Consider the following 4,562-nt stretch of genomic DNA (forward strand, 5'->3'; position numbering starts at 1 on the left):
GATTGTCCCAAAGTATGGCCAAGCCTGTATGAGGACCTAAAGAACGGCAAAAGCGGAAAAACACTGAAGATTCTTTGTATAAAATACCTTCGGTTGAGAAACAGACACGCACGTTACAGAACACCTGGCTATTAATGTCTGTCCTTTTAAAATGCCAAGTCACATTTGTGCTCTTAAGTCATCCTTATGGAAGGATCCATCTCAGGTCCTCAGAAAAGGAATTGGTTTTAGGAACTGAAGGGTAAGTTTTCAGCACCATAGAGTCTATTGACTGCTTCTAACCACAGGGGCTGAGCCAGCAAAGCCCAGGGTTAAAGTCTCTAAAGCACAATAGTCCCTAATTACTCTAAAGCATCACTCTAAAGTGAGATGAGCTTTTACATCAAAAAGAAAGTTTGCTAAAAAGAAAACCAGGATAGTTACTGGATGCTAATTTGCAAGTTCAGTTGTTTTGCTTTGCACTCCAGACTTCAGTTCCAGTGAGAGCTTAACTACACCTACTGATGGGAACATCTGCCTTAGAGCTCTCTGGGAATCTCTCTGGTAAGAGGAGATGCTGCTACTTTTGCTAAAATAATAATAATACTTCTACACATATATACACACACACGCTTTTTTTTTTTTTTTTAATCTCAGAATGAAGTGTTGTGGTCAAATTCATCAAACCTGTATCAACCAGGTACACATTTGGCTCTCACCAAAACCTCAGTGGCAACTCTATACTTAAGTGGCTCCAAGACTTAAATACAGACACTGGTATGATTGAGCCATAGCATAGTGACTTGATAACTTTCTCAGACTTGGCCTGCAGAGTTTGTGCTGTGACGCAGCTCAGAGCAGATTGCCTCACAAACTGGACTTCAGGGCTGCTCACCTTGTTCAGCCACTCCACTCGTTCAACATCAGGGAAGTGAACCTGGATGCAAAGAAAAATACAGTGAGTGCCACACGCCATCTGTTTCGGTACACTGCAATACATGCAAAAGACACCACAGAGCATGGAACAAGTTTTAGAGTAAGCTGAGATCCCTCTGCCCTCATACATACATCCTTTATAATTTACTACCTCCTTGAAAAGTTTTAAAAGGCAAATAAAATAGCAAAAAATAGTAAAAGGCAAAAGAACACACATTCACTAACGTACCAGTATGCCTCTGAGCACATTGATGTGATTAAAGCAAGTGTCATATCCTGTTTGTGATGAAAAGCAGCATTAGATTTCTCATCCCTCTCTTGGTCATGCCTTGAGAAGCCACGAGAACCTGCTTCCCTTTAAGATCACGAGCTGTGCAGGATCTGTTTCCTGTACTGGCTCACCTCAACCAGGACACCGCACTTTGGAAAACAAGAACCTGCTTGGGAAACTCTATTATTTGCGGCAGCATTTCTCTACTAATACTAACATAGTGCCAATGGCTTCAGGGAAAAGCAGCACTGTAAGAGTTCAAGCCTATTAGCATACACTATCATGTGTAACAGTCCAGTGTTTTTACCTCCCAGAGCTTTTTAAGATGCTAAGGACAAATTAAAATGTAGTAATCACTCATGCATTGTGTTTTCAAGTTGGACACACCAAATGACAACAAGAAATGTATGTGTCCATTACAAAATCCCTCCAGTTCCTTGAGGTGATGACTTGTTTAATCACCACCAGGACAGTCGGATATGAGGCCACTCTCAAGTAACTAACTGATCTCTCAAACCTCACCAAGAAGCTGCCAAGTGAAGAGTCACAATCACCTTACTACAATCACACATGAAAGTCTTATGGACGTGGTATTTTCAGCCAGTGTTACAGGCTGGTAGCAGGTTATTGCAGAAGGGAAGGATGGTGCAGCAGCTTCTCAGAACGGTCATTCGGGCCCTGCTCAGCTCTACAAGTGCATCTCAATACAAAGGGACTCCTTCAACTATCATCTAGCCTGATAACAGTAATTGGGTAGGACAATACATTACCTCCTTATACAAGAGCTGTGAATTGCACTCTTCAGTCAAAGGCTCGCTGTTTAATCCAGCAGCTTTCAGAGAGGTGCTCAGAGATGTTCGCATGGAACAGACAGCAGCTTGCCTTTCATTCCAGCTTCATGTATGATTTCAGAGCCCATTTCCCTTGCTCAAATAATGCTTCCAATTATCTTCAATCATTACATTAAAAAACCCAAAGTGATATTACAATATTCTTTATAAGCAGTTTCTTTGGATGCTCTAAATAGCAACTTTTCCATTAAATAAAACGACGCAAGTTCACTGAAATGTCAGCCTACCCAGCTCTATTTGCATGATAAAGTGAGAACGCAGCACCAGAAGGGACAATCAATACTGATAAACCACGGCTGACATTTTATAGTAAGACAGATTATGTGAATCAGGGGACCTCCACTTCACCTGCTAGCCTTTCGTCTTTTACCAAAAGGTCCTCCGCCAGGTCACATAAATCCTGGGTAGCCTGAAGGCAGCCGGTCCCCAGCCCCAACGCAACTGCCAATCGCCAGTGTCCCGCAGCATTTGTGCCACAGCTCCGGATCAGTCACAGGCAGAGTAGAGCAGGGATGGAAGGAGCATGGCGAGCTGTCCTTCAAAAGATCTTACAGTGAGCAGGGGGATGTGACCCAAAAGGAAGGACACGCCAGGACTCAGGGCAACAGTTAGGTCACCACATCCCAATAAGAAAGTCACATCCCATGTGTGAGGTGCACCAACGTTAAGCAGAGAAATACAGGGCAATATAAACTACTAAAGTTGGCTGGGATTATTCACTAGAGCCAAAGCTGCTAGAGAGGCGACTGCAAGAGGCGACCAAGAAGCAAGCTGGCGTCTAAAGAGAGCTGGAACAGCACACAGGAGCATCAGGAAACCGGCAAAAAATGTGAGAAGGAAGCAGCAGCTTGGCCTACCTTAAGAAAAAGCAAAATTGAATTCACTATTTGAGCCACAGACACTCAAACCAGACAGCCCAGAGCAAACTCCAAAAGCAACCGCAATGAATGACATATCACTGCGTCACACCTCAGATTGCTGTGATAGGATTAGCAGCCATTCGTGGTACATTTCCATCCCGCTTGACACCCCCTCATTCATGTGTCTGCAACACAGCTCCTACCCAGGCACTCTGTGCCTCAGTTTCCTTTGACAGACGGAAGAAATAGCATTGCTGTAGCTCAGAGGTACCAAAGGCCACCAGGAGCTCCTCGGTTGGCACAACAGGGCTCCCGCAGAGGCAAACACCACAGAAATTGGCCAACTACATGTCTCTGGTGAAAAACAGCTTTCTGTCTATTATGAAAGGCCACCAAACTTCAGTGGGTTCCCAATACCAAAGATAGCTGCACTCAATGGTACGAATTCAATGAGCAGTTCTGCAGAAGAAGCAGAGCTTGGTATCCAAATGTTGCATCTAGATTATTGGCTGTCTAGTAAGACGTAAACTCTGAGCAAAGCCTTTCCTATCCACAGGGTATTCCCATAACGTGCATGTCCTGCTAGCAGAAGATGAGTTCTGCTCTAGTGACACCAGTGACACCACCAAGCTCTGTTCTTGACCCAACAGCTTACTCCAAGAACCTATCGTGTTCTACTATGTTTTGGAAAAAAACTATCTGCAGTTCCATACTTTTAAACCACGTGCCCTGGACTTCACACTCACTTCTGACCCTTGTTACTGTTGAGAGCCCTGGCAGCAAGGTCTTGTCCTCGAGTTTGTCATCAGCACAGCACAGCCCAAAACACTTCTTACTAAGCCCAGAACCAGCCACCAAGAGCTGCCAAAGTTAACATTCTCCAAGAATAAGATTTAATCCTGTAGCCTTGGGCAAATCACACTATCAAAATCAGTTTTCCCCACCGACAAAAACAGGCATACTTCTTGCCAATATTTTAGGAATGCTGCAAAAATTACTTAGCATTTGAAAAGAGCTTTGAAGATCAAAACCACTAGGTAAGGGCCAATTACTAGCAAGGAAAGAAGATGTATAAGTTTCTCCATGGCTCCACCTTGCCCTGGAGCAGGCCACACCAACGATCACAGCAATAGCAAAATCCACGTCTGACACAACAGTGCCATTCTATTCAAATACAACACAGGAATCTCTCCATCAGGGTTTTTTTGTTTGTTTGGGGTTGGGGGTTTTTTTTTGTTTATTTAGGTCCCTGTGCTGGGGCAAAAAAAAAGTCTAAACAAGCCTTTTGCATGAACAAGGAATTAACAGGCAAAGTTTTAAAAGGACTGTTCTGTATCCAGTAATATCAATTTCTCCTGGGAAAAGGAATTTAACATCAGGAAGAAACCCAGCATATTTGGATGTTCTCACCTGCAACCTGCTAATAGCTGCAAAAGCAACATGGAGAAATCACCACCACCCCCAGGAGCCAGAACGAAGGTGGAAGCCCGGCTAACTCTGCTCCGGTCCCTGGCTGGTTTTATAAAAGCCATGCTGCACAGGCTGAAGTCAGAAAGTCTCACCTTTCCAAGTCACAGATCTGACTCTGCTCGACATGAGCAGATTTCCAGCCTGGTTTCCTAAGGCAGCACAGCCTGCCCACGTAAGCTGTCTAGCACAGGCATG

The sequence above is a fragment of the Cariama cristata genome, unplaced genomic scaffold (genome assembly GCF_000690535.1).
Source record: "Cariama cristata isolate BGI_N322 unplaced genomic scaffold, ASM69053v1 scaffold83, whole genome shotgun sequence".
NCBI classification, from domain to species: domain Eukaryota; kingdom Metazoa; phylum Chordata; class Aves; order Cariamiformes; family Cariamidae; genus Cariama; species Cariama cristata.